This window comes from Bombus pyrosoma, linkage group LG5 (genome assembly GCF_014825855.1).
Source record: "Bombus pyrosoma isolate SC7728 linkage group LG5, ASM1482585v1, whole genome shotgun sequence".
NCBI classification, from domain to species: Eukaryota; Metazoa; Arthropoda; class Insecta; order Hymenoptera; family Apidae; genus Bombus; species Bombus pyrosoma.
The window spans coordinates 7,285,167-7,305,079 of record NC_057774.1 but is presented as its reverse complement, the minus strand read 5'-3'; the positions used below and the strand labels follow the sequence as shown (position 1 = coordinate 7,305,079).

Genomic DNA, 19,913 nt, shown 5'->3' with positions numbered 1-19,913 from the left:
AAGTTTCTCGCGTGTGTAGATGCTGTAACAAATTATGGAAAATCCGCGGAAAATAACTATAAGGAGACCGTAGGATAATAAACCTAAATTTTCGAAAGTTAAATTCCGTTTTCTAAACTATCGAGCTACTAAATTCCCTTTACGAACCATCGCGGTTCGAAATGGTTTACTTTACCGAAAGATAACGACAGTGGAGTAAAGTGAGATGAAAGTTCATCTCTAACCAACTTTGCTAAATATACGTAAGCACGGTATTAAGCCACAAATGGCAATTAAACCGACAATTTCGTGCAAGAAGCACGGCGTATATGATCGTGGACGAGGACGACTGTATAAATGAAATTTATACAACGACTTTCCAAGGGGCATGCGCAGGGGACGCGTTGATTTGTTCTAACGCTTAATTCCTACGATTCGCTGCTACTCTCGCTCGTGCGAAACTAGTGTGCGCTTCTCGCGCGTCCGCGTAACTGCGATTCAACCGCATAAATCTGCTCAACCGAGATCCCCTGGCCTTTTTACGCCGTTGCACAAACGTTCGCGCGTTTCCTGCCAACAATTCCCCAGACGGTCGATTGCCGCAGGGGATAAGAAACCGATTTTATATTTGCAAGTTTCTTTCAAGTCGTATTTACTTTTTTCATCGGCACGTAGCGTAGTTTTTTGAAGAAAATCCGATATACTCGCGATTTTTCTTAACGTTTTACATCATAGATCGTAGAAGAAAAATATATTTAACAAATACGTTCTTTTTTATTGAATTTGTGATTTTAAGGCGAGAATGACGGATGACACGGATCAACGTTTTGCATTTTATTCGATTTGGTACGTTTTGTAGAAACGTGTGGGAACTGGCATAAAATTTATTTCGCGGTATACAACGGGAAAACGTTTTTGGTGATACACTGAATTTTCCACAAAATTGCTTTCTCGTGAAAAGTATTTATCTTGTCCCGTAGTCTTCGATCGTAACGATTATTAGAAGAATCATGCAACTGTGTAATATTCGACGCGTTTGAAAGTCGTTCGTAATTGAAGCAAAGATTGCATTAACGTATTACAGACGTACGAATTAGCTTCCACGAATAAACTACATATATTACGTTTCGAACGAGTAACATATAATGTTCACGTTGGAATCTAATCTCTCTCCGCTCTTTTATTTTTTTGTCTCCTTTTTTTTTAAGTTAATATCACGAATCTGAAAATCGTGCAAGATCAAATCATACACGATGCATATTTATGACACGAAGCAACAATTTCAGTATGTCGCGAGTATGTATCCTCGCTGGTAGCAGAAACGGTTCGAGATTATAGCGAGTGGTAGACGGTACTGTAATTAGTAGTACGACGAGAAACAAAAAAGAACTCGTTTTCCGAGCAGGACTCGGCGCTGTATAAATTCGAAAAGAAACGTCCACGGGGGACGCTTTAATTGCGAAACTTAGCTTAAGAGCACTTTCGAGCTCCCGCGGAGCCAGGTGAATAAATGCGAATAATCGCTAATGCCTTCGATTCCTTTTCTACGCTTGATCCTTGATCCATATTATAGTTATCTTGCGGCAAAAAGATTGTCCTGAAACATGGCACAGCTGCATTTTTCCCCAGAAGCGATACGTAACGATAATATTGCGCAAAGGATTTTGTCATAAATTCCTAAGCTTACAAAGATAACCCGTTTCTTTTCAACTTTCGGCTTCCAGTATTTGCAGCAATTTCCAACAAGAGTATCGTTGAACAAACATTACGTGTTACCATACTCTTTTCAAGCGTGCAATATAACGAAGGAACGTCTGACTATGACGGTCGAATTCTACTTGGGCGAATCTATCGGTTGACGTACATCTGCCATAAAGAATTCGCTAAATACTTCAGCTACCTGTGATTTTTCTACTATTGGGTTGGCAACTAAGTGGTTGCGGCTTTTGTCAATATCGCCTAATGACAAAATCCGCAATCACTTGGTTGCCAACCCAATAGGAGACGTCCGTTCAATCGGCTGCTGAACTTTTCAAAACCGGATCCTTTTAGCCTGTGAGAGTAAAAATTGCCTTTCGTCGATCATTTTTCCGGACAATTTCCTAAACGCGATATAAAGCGCAAAAATCTGAGACAATTTTACCAGGAATAAATAAATATATTGTTAAATTAAATAACAATTTGCACGTACAACGTTGCATATGCACAATATCGAACGTGTAAGGGATAAGACCTTTGTTTTAAGGCATCAAATTCAGATAAATTTCTTTCGTTTCATAAGGTGATGATAGATGAGCAACGATTTCTGTTTTATATTATTTTATTGAATTAGATACGATCCATTTCGTTATATTTCTATTATTATGCTCGTGCATAATTCAATAAACTGATATAAAACTTATAAAACGAAAGAAACTTTTCGGACAACCTAATACTATATACATGTGTGTGTGTGTACAAAATGCGTATTTATGTCTCCAACGTAATGTGTTGGGAATATTTAAAATTGGTGTACGTAGGGCAAAGAAGAAACAGAAAATAGATCGTAAATCTCGGTAAAACGATTGGAATAGCTTGGTAGGAAAGGAAAGAGAAAATTAAGAAAGCACATTACACGTGTTCGCTGTAAGTCGTTTTCCCGGCAGATTGCGAGCTTCCGTCGCGAACTCGCCTCCTCTCGAGCGTAAATCAGGGGTGGTTAAAGGGCGGCGACGTTTCTTCGCCGATGAACGCATATGCGTGGAGGATGTTTGCGGACACAGGCTGAAGGCAGTAAATTACATTGACACACGTGGCGCGACAGAGACAAAGCCCCGGACCCCTGTGTCCATTTACCAAGGACGTGCAGGCTGGACGGATCCACGACAATGCGCGTACCGACCGCCTCGAGCTGCAAGTTATTGCCAGCAAAGAAAAACCGTGTGCTACAGGAGCAACAAACACGCTGAGAATCGTAGAAACGTACGTGTAAGCAAAATGAAAGAAGAACAACAGAACCCTTTCGCCAATAAACAAACGAAATTTAATTAATCCTGAAAGCAGTTTTTAATTAAAGGAATGTTTAATCCAGCCGGTAAAATTAGAGTTTAATCAAGCTGATACCGACTGAAGATCACAGGTCGAAAAATAAATTCACTTAAAAACTGGAATATCGAAAATAAAACTTTTATAAATAAAAAAATTTCGATAGAATACTAAAACGAGATTAGTCGGGTTGTCGAATTCTATAAAATCAACGCTATTTAAAGATGAACTGTATAATAATAGAACAGATAAAGATATATATGGAATAAAACAGACAAGTTTAAAAGCAGAACATATAAATAGGAAATTACGATATAAATATAGGAATGGCGGCGGGAACGATCGAGAAAAGTTGCAGGGAATGTTGCTAGATTTAATTAACAAGACGACTAAACTGCAAACCCGAAGCTGCACGTTCGAAACAGGATGCCATCCGTATCGACGATTCGTCATGGACTCCTGACAAATTCCATTGTCATCGCCATTACGTGACCATAATATCGCGATGTTCATGCGTGCCAGCACACGAGCCATGTTGGCCGGCTAATTGCGACGCGTGTAGACGACGTACACGTCCAGAGATGTAGTAGCAGGGTGCGGTATACAAAGGACCGTGTTGGCTACAGACACGACCAGAAGCTTTCGCATCGCTGGTCGGTTCCACCTTCCACAAATCCGCGTACCATCGTCCTCGCAAAGACGCATCGAAAGCACCGGAGCATTTCTGCGACTCGCGGTATATAAAAGCTTCGGTGTATGCCGAGGGGACTGCTTTTACGACGCCACGGCGTAAGTTAAAATTGAAGTGGATGCCGTCTAAAAGTCTAAACGGTCGACCTACTGTCTCGAAAAAAACGTGTCTGCTCTAATACGCCTTGATAGGTTGCTATGTTACAACCGGCGTTATAGTCGCGACGTTTCTCGAGAAGCAGACCACCGTCGCTGTTACTCTCCCGTCTTACGTGGTCTCGCCGTATCGTGTGGTGTTTCGTGCAACAACGTGACTTGGATTTTTGCTTTTAAGAAAGATACCTTTTACCGTGTAGCTTTGACTTTTAGTGCACGAGGTGTGGTTTAATTTGTAATAGAAGGTGGTATAACAGAAGTGAGATATCAGAGCCGCGTGGAAGTTAAACAGATTAGGATGGCGGATAATTGCTCTGGCGATGCAGATATCTTGGAATTGTACGGAGTAGGTCATAAGTTACGGGACACTTAATCAAACGATACTTCGGTAAAATTGCCGCGTAAAATGCGACGAAGAGTGCGGACGACCTAGGCAAATAGTCTCCTGTTACGACAGGTTGGCATCGTAAAACGACGAGGTACAATCTAGACGGCGCCAACTTTCCGGCTAGATACGTGGTATCTATAAGGAAAACTCCAAGTATCGTTGTTCGAGTCGCTGCTATTCGTCGACTTCGTTTCGTAGAATATTCTTTCCTCGTCGATGTTGTTATCTTGCGTTTGTATTCTCTTCGAAGGCTTTCCACGTAAACATACTTTTGCATTAAAATACTTTCACAATTCTTACCTCAAATTCTTCGCTCTTCATCACACCCGGAAGAAAGAAAGTAGCCCAAACTCTGAATCATATCTCGTCGTCGTATCGCTTCTTCGGACTGTTTTCGAGTATTCTAAATTTTAAACTTTCACGATGACTAAAATATAGATATCGATGCATCAAAATCCTTGAGAAATTTCATCTTCTTTTTCCTTTCCTACGCTGAAATCCTCGCTAAAACGTCGGAACAAAACGCAACGTCTCTAATAGCCGCAGATCCTATCTTCGAATATTATCTTCGAATTCTAAGGTCTGTCTGCAACGTCATTGATCCAAGAACACGGACGTCGAATAGAAATGACTCGAGTCTCGTTCATTGCTAATTGGCCCGCGGGATTCACACACGACTCTTGCTAGACCGTTTCGACACGTGTACTTATGTACACATCGAGAGACACGAACAAGCGAAAGAGCAGAAGCTAGGGGCAGAGAGAGAGAGAGAGAGACAGAGAGAGTCACGCTCACAAAGAGCGATGTTGACCACGAGAGATCGTGATTAGAGGAGGTTGTCGATGGTCCAGAGGGGTTTCACCCTCCGATATACGAAATGATATATCGGCGGACGTGTCAGGCTGAAGCATGTGCGCGTTCAGAGGACTTGACGTATACGCGCCGTGTAATCGGAGGATCTGCGGAGGTCACCGCGCTGCTAATGAGTCTTAATGAACGGGCGTGAGAGCGTACGACGACGCGACGATGCCCTCCACGGCGTCCATGTTAATTCCGCGATAGATAAGGGCACTCTGAACACGCGGTTCGTCGGAAGGTTCTTGTTTCTTGTGAAATTTGAAAGGGCACCGACGATGCAACGGTCGTCAGACATCTTCCAATTCTTAAATGGCAGGCTAAGAATGGATCCTTCGTCTCTGTTCGCTCTTCCTATCTATTTAACACTTTGACTGATCGAAACTTCACCTATCACTGTACAACTATACCTTGAAACTTTCTTTGCATCTTAAAAAAACTACTTTGGACAGTTGTAAGATCGACTGTTTCCATAGGAATCCATAAAATTGATAAGCAATTTTAATTAATCAATTCCGTGTTACCGAAGCTGTCTCTTCATTTGATCGTGGGATTAGGAAAAGAAGATGGAACGTTTCAAAAATATCGATTATGGGAGTATAGCAAATTTATCGCCTACTTCTGGAAGACTCTTTAAACTACTTTGGACAAGCATCGACCTTAGCTACCAAGCGACGCTCTTAACACTTTGACTGCCACGTTGGTCACATATGACCGCCGGCCACGGTTTCTCCTGTGACGCCACGGAGGTCATTGGTGACCGGAGCGCGTGAACTTTTTGCAATTGTAAAAATTGAATGAAAATTGACAGTTAGAAACGTGTGATTTTGGCGCGACAATCAAAGTGTTAATGGTTATTCATAACTAAAAGTAACTTGCGTTATTTGACCGCTAGCGGTTCAACAGCGTACGCCGGTCCGACCGACAGCTCAGGCGCAGATTCTCCTGGCGCCGGCTCTGTTTCGGTTTAGACTCTTCAACACCGTTCTTTTCTTTCATCGCGAACAGTAAGTTTTTCAAATTGGTATAAAATTGTGGGAGCTTACAAAGCAACGCAACTGACGCAACTGAGCAAGCTACCTTAGTGCTAAATAACAAATTACTGCTCAAATAATGAGAAATATTGTCGGCGACCAAAAACCGATTAACTCGACTATCGGTCGGTAAAGTGTTAACAATGGTTACCGGTTACCACAAAGAAACAAGTTTCTCATCTATAATGGTTATTCCTGAGCGGAGTTGCACTAAATTGAACTAAGACACCGATTCTCGTAATATAACTTAATTTCGGTTATACGTAAACTGTTAGAATCGCTGAATATCCATCCAGATGGATAGATACGTAACTATCGTGTAGTTGGGAAAATTGCATTTTATGGCGAGTTTCTATCGTACAATGAAACCTTCGAACAAAGACTGGTCTTAATCGGAGAGATACTAAGTTCTGGACATTTTATTCCACAGAAGGATGAAATGTAAAGTTTATTGTCTGACGGAATGTCGGACCTTTTAAAACGTTATACCGTCGGAGTGGCTGCTCGTTAAACGTAAGTTCGTCGTCCAACTAGAGGTGTAACTTGCATGTAACCTAATTACATCAGTGAAGTGCTGAATATCTGGTCTACCGTGAGTCGAGTCCCTCGACACTGGACGTTCTACGAAAAAATGTAATTGCTTCTGCTCTCTCGAGAAAGAAAGAGATGACATAAACCCTTTTGCGCCCGGTTGCAACTCGCGTGCGAGTAACCTTTTTCTTTTTTTTTTTTTTTTTTTTTGATAGAGTACGAAGATAAATTGCATTCTCTTGGCGTATCTATCGTCGAAAGTTTCGTGATTAATGGGACAAACGGGCAGTAGGGAAAAATGAGGTTATCGGAATCGTTCGAAGGCCAAAATAATTACGATAGCTGATTACTGATATTTGCGGAAAATTCCAACTTGCAAAAACGTGTAAAATGTTCAGAGTGACGTACTGTTTGCGTTATTTATTAGACGGTACAAATTCCCACGGATGTATTTCAGTTCTATCGGTCTCTTATCAAATAGCTTATTACGTTCGAAGATTGTCTTTAACTTCTCGAATTTAGAGTCGTAAGAACGTCGCACTGATATTTCGATTATTCCCAAGATCAATAACGAGATTTAATTTGTTGCAAATTTTCTTACATGTATAATACGTAACACGTGATTTATAGCAAACTTTTTCTTCTTTAATGTGGTTGATGATCGACGATGGGATAAAACTTAATAAGCGAAATAGACCTGTCTATGCAACGTGCACTACGACATTACAGAAAATCATCCTTTTGAAAAACGAAAACGCATGAAAACAGATAGAAGTCAAAGTAATTGTACGAAAAGAAAAGGGTGGCAGCCATCTCCCCAGCTTCCGGCATTTTCTCGTTAACACGGTTCGAGGGATCCCATTGACACGCGAAATTCGCCATGGCAACACGACGACCCTTTGCTCGCTCTTTCCCTTCCATCCTTTTGCGTCGTGCGAATCGGCACCACAGGTCGACACTCAGACACGAGCCATCCGATTTAAAGGAAGTTTGACAAGCGACCAAGGATTTTTCTCCTCGGCCAAACAAAGAGTTCGATTTCACTCGATCTGGCTAACTGGAAAGGCGATGAAAGCGGAGGGAGAGGAAGCCGACTCGACTTAAAGAAGAAGAAGAAGAGGGACGAGGAAAAAGAAAATTACATCAGCTGCTTGGCAGCGATCCCTTTCGTACCATCCTAACCCCCGTTTCTTCTTCGCCCCTTTCTTGCTACGCGAGCCAGCTTCTACGAAATTCAACCTTCTTCTTGTCCGTTTGCTACTTCTGGGAACCTCTCGCACGTTTTCGCCAGCAACCAACACACGGCTAACGATCTCACACCTACCAAACCCACGCAAAACGAATGCGAGAAAGTATAGACACCGCGAATGAATTGCCTTGCATCGCAACGTTGCGAATATATGAAATTCTCGGCTGCCGCTAGAGACTCGACGAAATCCACGCGAAGGTGAAAATTGCGACGAGATGCTGGATGAAAATTTTTTCAACGGTGAAATTTCAATTCAGCCAACATCCAAGAGAATTGGATGCTACGAAGGATCGACCCACCCTCGGATATGCGAACGTCGAAGCTGGTAAGAGGAATGGACACAATCCGCCAGACTTTTAGCTCTTCATTTCTTTACGATAGAAAGAAAAATTAGTGTCGCTTGTAGACAGAGGATTCACATCGTCCTTTTAACTTTATGAAAGTTCATCCTGTCATGTTCGATGAATTCAACATTAATTCTTTATAACTAGAATTTGGTCAACTTATCGTAATCCAGCAGACTTTCGGTTTCGTCTGTAAATTAGATTAGAAACTTATAATTGCTATTAAGCGAGTATCAATAAAACACAATAACCCGGCGATAAACAAACGAAATGATTACTTCTACGAACCTACATTCCCTACATCTACGAACCCTTTAAAATTACAATTTTGCTCGCTTGTGTGCGAGAAAGAGACTAGAATTCGTTACGGTCCAGAAGCTTAATCGGAAAACTCGGATCTGATGATTGCCATGAAACGATAATAAAACACAATAATCCGATGACAACAAGCGGATACAAGCTAAAATTTAAGAAGCACAGTTCTCCGAGTTACCTGGCGTTACGAAGACCTAATCGCATATTCTGGTAGCAAAAAGAAATTGCATAAAGAATGTTGTTAACCAGTGTAACGACTGATGTCAGAAGAACGTCGCGTGTCCAGAAATTGAGAAACTAGAGTCTACGACGTTGCCTACGTCGACCAAGAAGAGTAGCAAAGTACAGTTTGAACTGGCGAAAAGCTATTCGTCTTGGTACACACCAAGAACGCCACTTATGGTAATATTTCGTACATCGCGCTGCATGCATAATGCACAGCTCTAGAACTCGGAATTTATGTTTCGAGGACGAGAAGCCCGTTGTTACGAGGACTCATGGCGGAGGATTCGTGTCTTCTGTCCGCAAGAAACATCTGCCACCGGCGTGGTAGGTATGCCGTGTAACCGAACGAAGAATAGAGAGAACCAGCTTCTACTCTTCCAGGGATCCCGACCGGCCTTCTATTCGCTGCACGGTCACTTTAAAAAACGATTAACGCTTCACGGACCGTGTGCAGCTCGATCTTCGATAAACGTCATCGTTTTTCCGTACATTATCTTCCGATAAACGTACAAAACGTGGGGGAAAAAAGAAATATGATGAAACGTGGGTGTTGGGAACGATTCTACTATTATTACGATTATTATTCGATAATTATCATCTTACGTAGCGTAATTCTATATGTTGGTAATTATATATTTGTAGGGAGAATTTAGTTTCGTCGTATTTCGATTCTTACAACCTGTATGCTTGCACGTGTTAAGATACTTACATTTTTATACGTATTGGATTGGCAACTAAGTGGTTGCGGATTTTGTCAATACCACCTAATGGCAAAATCCGCAATCATTTAGTCGCCAACCCAATACTTCCGTAAGATTCAGATAAATATGGGTCTCGTTTTTAGAAAAATTGTAATTATATCTGCCTTTTACCGAACCCTTTATTTAAGTTGATATTAGTTTCCGAATCGATAAAATAGACATTTGCCTTTGCAGTGTTTCTTAATGGACGACCGTAGGTAGCTCGATTCATTTGCTGAGTAATTATTTCCCATGGAATTCAGCAAGCGTGTTAGCTTGTAGACGCTGAGAATCGCAAGAAAGCTGCCATAGAATGCAAATCACAGTGAAGCAGCAGCGAAAAGGGTTGGAGGCGAAAACAGATTTGCAAGCCCGGGCCACCGGCGCATTTCACTTTCGGTGGCAACGAGATCGATGCAACATCGCGGAGAAGAGAAAAACTCGTGCCAAGTAAACAGGAAGTTCTGTTACGACCGTGACAGAGGGGTGAAGAGACGTATCGCAGACGGAATAACGAGTTACCATAAAACAGACTCCGTTTCATAAGGAAATTCCATTGAGGATCATCTTCGAAACGTTTCATGTATTTTTCGTGAAAGACAAATATTAGTTCGACGATAAAAAAAGCTCTTAACGTTCACCACTGTAATCTTACTTAGCTGGATTTTATATTTGACCTCTTATCGCAAATGTATAAATAGAACTATTATTTTCCCGAGGAATAACATTCGATATAAATTTCCACACAGTTTTATAATAAAGTTAACGAAGTAAGAAAGAGTCACGCGTTTTGTAGCAATATGTTTCTCTAAAAATCAATGAGATCTTAAAAGCCAAATCGATCGATTTCGCTGTTAACATTTATCATGAAATTTACGATAACTTATATTATCCGATATTATCCAGTTTTTATTTTTTATTTTTTTTTTTTAAGAAGATCAATACCAGTCACGTAACTAGATAGTGGAATTAAAAAAATTTACGAGAAGCGGAGTTGATCGTTTTGGCTTCTGAAAGACTTGTACGCAGGATCGATATTTATTGGCCATAAAAATATCGTAAATTTTCTCACAAGTTTGAAAGCTGAATGGGATCGGCCTGTCCGTAGTTATCGAACTAATTAGTATACTTCATCTGCCAAGTGCGAGTTGAAGGAACTCTAGCTATACTTTAATAGGTACCGGTTTTCAGTGAATGGCAGTTCCATATATACAATATACATATATACACGCTATCGATAGCCTTTGAAATATCGGCAATTTCGCTTGAATGAACGATTCGATATCATTTCCAGTACAATGCAGTTCCGCTCCTCGATCTGTTTACCAAGTTCACGTACGTTTATACGACAAGAAGGAAAGCAAAAGTGAAAAAAGACGCGCATGAAAGAAACACGTAGAAAGAATGAAAAAACATATATGACGAGGCGTATGTTTGTTGAACGCAAACGTGAAATATAGTGGAGCGTGTCCCGTTCGAAATGATAAACTGCAGTCTTTCGAATGATCGGCTATTGCCCTATCGATGGGTATGAATCAATCGGTTAACGGTAGATTCGGGACAGTCGATGTCTTGTTTTATTGTCACCGATAGCCTCTCGACACGCGGTGACAAAATTGCAAACGATCGTCAACTGCGAATCGTGATATTCCGCTGTAATATATAACCCAAGCTTCTGTTGTCGACGCAAGATTATTGACCTTAGAGTTCGAGTTCGTGTACCTTAACCGCATTAACGTAACGTTCGAAAAAAAACGGAGGTGCGACTAAAAACAAATACAAGCTACGCATCGTGTAATATAACGTGTTTCGATATTTTGCATGCGACACGGTGCTGCAATAACGAATAGCCGAAGCCTAAGCTAATAAGACCATTAGACACGAGTATGTTAACATGCGTTGATACATAATCATTACAGACAGTTACATTATATGTAAGTAGAAAAAACACGATAACCAATAATTTCCGATACAAAGAGCCGCGTAAGCGATTCGAGGAGGGATTCCCATAGAAGGAAGGAAATCGCTACCCAGACACAATGGTGGTAGCAAAGAAACAGAAGGTGCATCGTTAACCTTCGTCCGGTCGGTGGAAACTGCGGTCCGGGCGGCGAGCAGCTGTTCCGAAAGTGCGGACTGGTTTCGAGGCCGAGTTGGCCTCGGTCGAAAGTAAAAGCGTGTAACCGTAACCGGTATCGGCGCGACGGATCACGGCTACAATCGCGTTCGTTATACATAGGAATCTATCTTTACGTGTCCACACAGCGGCCGGATCACGGTTATCTATGGTCGCGGAAATAGAAACACGAAAGAGTCGTCTAACGTGTCGCCTAACCTTAACCTATCGCGCGGTTTTTGTTCTCTCTGAGTGTTCTCACTTACCTAGCGGGACGCGTAGAGCCGGCCAGAACTCCGGAAGCCAGACGGGGAGACGTGCAGCGTCCAGTCTTCGCGAGCGTGTAAAATCCCCGTGTGCTTCTTCTTCCACCACTGTGTCTATTCGCACCGACGAGAAAGACGCACGCTCCTCGCGAGCCGGTCGAGAAAAGAACAGCGACAGCAGCGGCGGCTGCGGCCGAACTGAAACCACGCTCCCTTTTTCTCTCTCTGGCTTTCGACTGTCCCGTTCGACCGGCCTTGTCGCGGACACGCACGCCGTTACCAGAAATATTCGTTACAGAGGAGAAAACAGAGCGGAAAAAATGTAAAGAGAACTACACCACCAGCGACGACAAACGAGGACGACGAGCACCGCGACGATCCGCGTAGGCGCTGGGCGCGTACTGTGCCGAACCAACGAAAGCAGTATGGCGCCCGGCAGCTTTCCTGCTGCGCGCTCGCTCCTCTTTGTCCCCTTCCACGCGCCTCCGTCTCCCTCCCACCATAATCCAGCTACGTGCCTTCTCTCTTTTTATCTCTGTCTCACTCCCATACGCGTATAGGTTATGGATCGTCCGACTCTGTCGCGCGGCATGCGCCCACCACGTTACCCCTAGTGATGGGCATTTGAATACCTTTGTCGTAAATTTTCCAATGGCACAATTTTATGGAGGGTTCGATCCAGTTCTTAACGGATTAAGAAATGATCGCTGGTATCTACGAGGTTCGTCGATTAACGTCCGTGTTATTTTAAATAACTTTACCGTGTTAGGTTTGAAAACTTTTATACAGAATCAGATACTATAAAATCATCGTACTTTGACGCTCTTTTACCTTCGATATCTTTCCAAATGAATGTAAACCCTTGTCATACGTTGAACCCAATTCGACGTTCCTCGAACCCATCGCTCACTCGCAAGCCTCTTTCTCTCTCTCTCTCTCTCTTTCTCTCGCGTCAATCTAGTGCGCTCTGTCGCTCGTCTCTCTCGACGCACCGCTAAGCTGCTCTTTCTCTATTTCTCCGCTGTTGGCCAGGATTCTCTCCTTTTCTCTTCGGGAGTTCATCCTTCTTCAACCAAGTCTCTTCATCGCGCTGCACCTTCGTTTCACCCAGCACCAAGAGTATCGAGCATCTCCCTTTCGCGTGTATCGCGCGTATGTCCGTCTTTCTCTCGCCAAACCAACTTCCCCCTCCATCGACTCGTCGTCCAGCGTTCCCCACCAGTACGTCTGGCGATTTGAAAGTGGGGAGAGACAGCGACGATCGTGCGGAACAGAGACGGACGAGGATACTTTCCGTTAGCGCCGTCGGCGACGAGCCAATGGAGGCACAGCAGGAGCAGTGTCCCCTGCGAGGTCGCGCGACCAGACGCCTCGCTTTCCCCCAGAGAACGCGGCAGCGTGGGCGAGAGATGAGATTAAAATTAGATCGATTGTCTTTAATAACCTGTGCAGCGCCGTATCGCGTCGGCCGATGCTTCGCGTTAACCAAACGCAACAGTTTGGAATTGCACACCCGCTGCAGCATCGCGATCGTACATCGGCCATGCCCATTTTTATCTTTTCTAGCCAACGAAGCCGATTGCGAAACGAACGGCGCGGTTTTCGCGGGGAGAAAGGTCGAAGGTGTTGATAAAGTTGTCTGTCGACGCTGCATTTTTGCGCACGTTGCGAAACAGGAAGAATATCGTTGTAGAAAGTATGAGAAGATTTTTTATAGTAACACGATGGAGACTCATCCTTAACCAGTCCTTGTGAAACCGAACCATTGACCGGATAAATCGGATGGTCGATCGACCCGAAAATATCTAGGTATCTCGTCTCATAACTGAGTCGTTGACTCATACCTGAAAGGTAGATACAATATATGCGATGTACTCGGATAGAATAACGTTGATTAAATATCTTTTTTTCGCAGAAGAAATCATTGATATTTGTTTACTTCTTGAAAGAAAATATACCGTAAGTATAGTGTGTATTCTATGTACTACGGCCTCTTTATTCCTATAAGTGTATACAAACGTCCACAAACTAGTAATAAAACAGTCAAAGTGATTAAGAAAGTGATTCAGCGTTTTTTACGTTAATTAAACTTGATTATGCTTTGATCGATAGCATAGAAATAGCAAGAAATAACGTGTACGCTTACTTTGTTACACTAAGGGTTTGTAGATATGCGATTGTTACTGCATTCGGTTTATGGAACGTAACATTTTACATTTATGCGAGATCGTAGGATGGCTAACGTATATATCGGAAGGAATTTTATGCGAGGATTTTTAAAAACGGATATTAACATCGAGGAGGGAAAATCTCGCGGACGGATCGAGTGGAAGAACACGGAGTAGGCGTTGGGGCCACGTGGGCATCCGTGTGATGTAGAAAATGCCAGGGAAGCGAAGACAAGCGTGAACGTAGCAGGATAGATGATTCATTATATTGCGTGCGGAATATTAACGAAAAAGGAACAGCAGAAAAATAACAGAAGATATGGAGCCTGTTCGTGGAAACGAGTAGCTCGGCTATACGTAAATATCCAGAAACGAGAAAACGAGCAAATATAACCGACATATCGATATATGGTTGACGTTTAATCGCAGTTAAACGAAGCACCGTGTCGCCTTGTAAGATTCATCTGCCAGTTAATCTCCTTATTAAGTTTTATTACATACTCGGCCGTCTAATTGCCTCGTTAGAATTAAGTTAATTTTAGGTATCGATCATAGCCCCGATAACGGACATCGATCGCCGGATCCTCTTCGGTGTCATTACCTCGTCGTCTCGTTGGTATCCCACGGAAAATCGTGTCTCTTTTAATAAAGCTGATCGCGAAGGCAAACGCGTTAGATTACGCTTGATTTTCTCTGATATTTCAGCCGGCGGAGCACGACGTTTGCACGGAAGTTGCGCCGGAATATTGATTTCGTTCGAGCGACTGTCTCGATAGAAGCGATATTTGCTCGTATAATTCGTTAGCGAGCGTGTCTTCTTTGCGCGAGCCACGTTCGACTCGGCCGTGATCTCTACGAGCGATAAAACATTTCCAATCTCCAGCATTTCGAAACTCGTTGCTTCGAGATGCCAAGATCTATTCCGCGTTTTCCTTTTTCCAGCGGGACAAGCGAGTTGCGCGGTTAAAACGATCGCGATCCAACGTTCCGCCGTCGAACGCACAAAGATTCGATAACGCCGAAACTCGCCAAGTTGCCGGCGAGTTTCCGATCGTAGACAAGTTTGCCACACGGTGTCGTGCGCGAGAACGTAGCAACCTGTCGGTGAACGCTGGCTCCAATTTCGCCGCGATAATCACGGAGGGAAGAGATTACGAGCGCGGAAAAAACGAGCGTCCAGGGAGCAGTCGATGTCTACCGTAGAATCTTTTATTTAACAACTCGAGTCACATCGGTGGAGCGGTAGTCGTGACGGGGGTGGGAGGAAGTCTCGCGAGAAGCAAGAATAAGAAGACGGTGACCCGAGAAAGAGGTACAAATCGCGAGAACGCCGGTCACCGGACGGCAGCAATATCGCTGAAGAGAATTTCAAATCGGAGCTAATAGAAAGCAACGAGGAACGAACGAAATAAGAGGCGCTGCATGGGGATGCCGCGTCTCGACTCGGTCGGTCCCCTTTCATCTCCATGGATGCAGACCCTCAGCGATCCTCAACCTTGACAGCCCTGTTCCTGTAATTGCATGGAAATCCGGGCTGGCTGATTCTGCTTCGGGCATGGCCACGACGGCGACGCCTCTCGAGTAAACACAGCCTCGAGCCAGGCTCGAACGCACCAGCTCGAGGGATCGGTTAAGTAACGACAACGTATTATTCCTTAATCTCGCTCACGATAGAACGTAATTACGGATACACGACGAACGAATCGCACGATTACCGAGGTTCACGATAGGATCGGATGTCGATCGATCTTTCCATAGGGAAGGAAGACCTTGATTGCTATACATGACTGTATCAGGCGTATCATAGGCCGTGGCTCGTATTAAAATTTATTATCGACCGATTCGATTATTGGTGAAACATTAAATTAGGCCATGAAACGAGCCGCTTCTGCCGCCGCAGACGATCCCGCGCAACCGATCTCAGCCGTACGGAAAATTGCAGCTTCTTTCCGGCTAAGACTCGTATGCTTATTAATGTGAAATTGTGGTAATCGTATTTATGCGAACGATAGTATAGTATGGTCTTCTTTTAGATTCTCGTCTGGGACACGTTTCATAATAATCGTTCGACTCGTGAATGTATTTATTCTCTTTCTTAATTAACCGAGTACGGAAATCATTCTCTGCCGTAACATACAGTTGCTCGTGAAACCATTTGAACACTTACGATAGGAAACTTTTGCGTGGAAATTGTGCGTGTTATACGAAGCATTTTGAAATTCCATTAGCACCGTAATGTCACACGATTATATCGATCAAATTTGAAAGCAATCTGAAAATGTACGTAGATGTTAGAAGATACAGGAAAAATTCAATAAGAAAGTAGTTTACATCGCGAATTGCCCGGTTATTTTAGTGGCAGTCGACGCTCATTACGATACTAATGAAATTTCAAAATGTCTCGTATAACGAAAGATTTCGAATACTTTCGCGAGCCACTACAAAGCTACATAAATAATTGTTATTGGCTATTGCGGCTGTTCTAACAATTGTACGTTTCAATTGCATGAATCAACTGGCATTACGATACAATTACGCTCTGTTCTCCACTCGTTTAAGAGCGAAATACATACATCATAGCTTAGACGTAATTCCAACAAAATACCTCGCTGGAGAAACTACTGCTGGATCGGTGGAATCGTTGAAGCGCACGGAAATCGTATAGCGGCCGTGGCCGCGACATTAATCGACCGGTGCGCGCCATATGCGCGTACAGCAACCGCAGGTAACCGCAGCCGATAACCTGTTCAGTTTATCTTGTTGCAGCACCACCGCGAAACTTCGCGGCGTGTAACGTCGTTTCCATTACTTTTTCGCCGACGATCGCACACGATCGATACGGCGTAATGCGGTCTAATGCTTCTCCAAATCGCAACTTTTACGTTAGAAACGACACGGGATGGGAAACAGAGGAATAAAAAATGGAAAGCGAAAAAGAAGAGCAAAAAAACGGGTTATCTTTTAAATACTCGGTTGAAGCATCGATTTGTCGGATATCGACCGATGATGAATCGCGCAGCTCGTGGATTAAAAACAAAGAGAGAGAGAGAGAGAGAGATGAAAAAGAAGAAGAAAGGCGAAATAAGAAAAACGAACAAGCAGACAGCAAGCAGTTTCTATTCAGCGATAAATCGTTATAGCGTATTTGCGCATCGGCTCGCTGACTTTTTGTCGAAAGTTCGGAGAAGCACGAGCGCGGATATCGAAAGCAGCAAGTATGCCAAAAAATTCGTGCGGCCGCGTCACGAAACTGGTTACCCTGGCTTTCTATGGTCAACCGGTAGAAGCGGATGCATGGAAGACGGGCAGGTGAATGGGCCCGATTCATCACAGCTAGACCTTCGCCTTCGCATTTCCTCGTATGTACACATAGGAAGCTGGCGTAGTTCGATTGCAGCGATACATCTCATGTATGAGGTAATTTGCCTGCCATTGAAAAATATCGAAATGGAGTTTGATAATCGGTTAGCGAAGGCAGAACGTTGCACCGCGTTACATATTAGGTATGCGCAATACGAAGGTACATTGGATGTTCCGTTTTTTTCTATAATTACACGCGCATTTCGATTTTATCGGAATTGGTATATTCGAGCACGTCGGTTTCCCATTAAAGACGTTTGATAGTTTACGGTACGTTTAAGGGTTAGAGCTGCGCTCCAAGGGTGGATAGAGCGTCTGTGGTTTTGTGGTTCTTTCGAGTAATAGCTTGACATTATGCGTCAGAGGATGAATAAGATCCGAGAAGTTGCTCCAAGTCTCGATTATTATTGACCGCGAGATGCAATCATACACCACCGCTCTAGACATGTATAATCTTTGCCTGTTCCGTTCGATCATTCTTCATCGTCGTTGGCTTTTACAGCGTGCAACAGCCGCGGAAAAATTACATGAATTTGAAGGCTCGCAAGGAGCAACTATATCAATCGGAGCAGCGTTCTTCTAGCTGACAAAACGACGACTGGTCTCAAGCTGGCAGACGATAACAGCGGCTTCTTTAATTAGTGGCGCGGCGCTTCTCTTCGGGGCTGATACCGCAGGGCTTGGTCGCAAAAAGGAACCGCGGGGAACGAGCTTTTATAGGTAGTAGCAGTCGGCCAAAAGATGGATGAAGACAAGCAATTGCACGCGGAGGGAGGTCTTTTTGCCGGAGTCTCTTCCGGCTGAAAGTGCGCTTCGTAAATTTGTCGTGATGCGGCGAAATCGAAAAATCTCGATGAACCGTGAAGGAAATAGTGGCCGTACGTTTGTCTGAGCAGAGTCTTCCATCCAGCAAGCTATCCTTGTTACATTATTATTTCCATTACGATCTTCCTCCTTTCACAAAGCCATCGATTCAACGTTGTACGTCTCCATTGCGAGTTATCTGCCGCCAATAAGTCTTGACGTAGGAAATGCTCGCAACGGACTAACGGAAGAACGCTATCCGATTGAACTAAATTGAAAAATATATGGTTTCACCGCAGATTCACGCCATCTTCCACTTACTTCGAAAGGTGTTATTGATTGGACCATGAGACGATCGTCGAACGATGTGCAAGCGGCCTGGCAGTTACTTTCAAGTTCTACGTGGCCTCGAAACGAACAGTTGTGAACAGCCTTGAGACGATCTAGAACGACTTTGAACAGAACGGCGAACGAGCTCGATGATCTTCAGATTTCCACCAAATGATAATCGATTAATCGATCGGTTTTTTTGCCTAATAAATTACTTTCCAAGATAATCTATAATTTATAATATATCCTGATAAGAAATTATTCTTGAATCAAAAAGCATGTATACGCTTATAAGCACGGTTTTATCTGCAACTACGTGTAAATTGTTGCGGTTTACTCATCGTGTGGGAACGTCTGAATTATTTTCTTTAATTCATGGACGCTCTGTACGTGCTTCTCTTTTGGGAACGTGTTCTAGCATCGTAAACGACTTCCGGTTTACAAAAGTACCATATATCTTTCGTCAGGGACGTAGGTTAAGTTCAAACAATTTCGTCCCTGTTCTCCGACCCATCTTTTATTCTTCTTCCGAATTCTGTGTTTTTTTTTTTTCTTTTTTCTTCTAAATTCTAACTTTCAGGGCGTGCCGTTAACACACACATACACATAGAAACGGAGGAAACAGAGAGATTCGGGGAAATTGTTACGTTCATCGGGAAATAGCTGGAACCTCTGCAATTTCGTATCGAAGTCCGAGAAGTACTTGGTAACAATCCGATGCCTTTGTTTCGATGGGATCCGTGGTATTAAAGCAAGCGGAACTTTTCATGGAAAAATACCATGGCCGATCGATGGTAACCGAACGTTCACTGCAATATTACCTATTTTTAATTTTTAATCGTTGACCACGAGCATTACGACACGTGTTGATATTTGGTTCCAATTGGATGTTGTTCGTTGCCTCTACCTTCTAGTTGCTTTATTGCAAATTGGTTATTTCATTTGCATCATATACGGTAGCTTACGTTGTCGTATAGTGCGTGTACGTAAGTATGTACCCTCACACTTGTAAAAACCTTTTACGACTGTAACGTGTGTCTTGTACGAAACATTTTGAAAGTTCATTAACACCGTAATGAGAATGCTTGCTGACGCACACATTTGCAATTTTCTATGCTAATTGTTCGAATACTTTCGTGAACCGCTGATTATGGTATGCCAATAGTCATGACCGACGACAGTTTAGTATTTTCTAATTTACCATAAACCGTGGATAACAACGCGATAATTGCCAGGCGAGAGATAAAACGAATCCCAAACAGACATATAATATCCAGTGATACTTTCACGTTTCCAACGGTTCGCCAGAATATTCCACGCTCATCCCTCCAAAGGTTGC

The 19,913-nt window shown here is 43.2% G+C and overlaps 1 protein-coding gene across 4 annotated transcripts in view; it reads right to left on the bottom strand.

The window, feature by feature from the left end:
* The window catches only part of LOC122567691 (dystroglycan-like), a 99,649-nt gene extending 87,313 nt beyond the window's left edge, over positions 1-12,336 (bottom strand). For 3 of the 4 annotated variants that reach the window (XM_043726552.1, XM_043726550.1, XM_043726551.1), the window contains exon 1: positions 11,913-12,336. The gene's annotated coding sequence lies outside the window, so the exon portion shown is untranslated. The remainder of the gene's footprint in view (positions 1-11,912) is intronic. The other variant, XM_043726555.1, reaches the window with a different exon arrangement.
* Between the last annotated feature and the right edge of the window lie 7,577 nt (positions 12,337-19,913).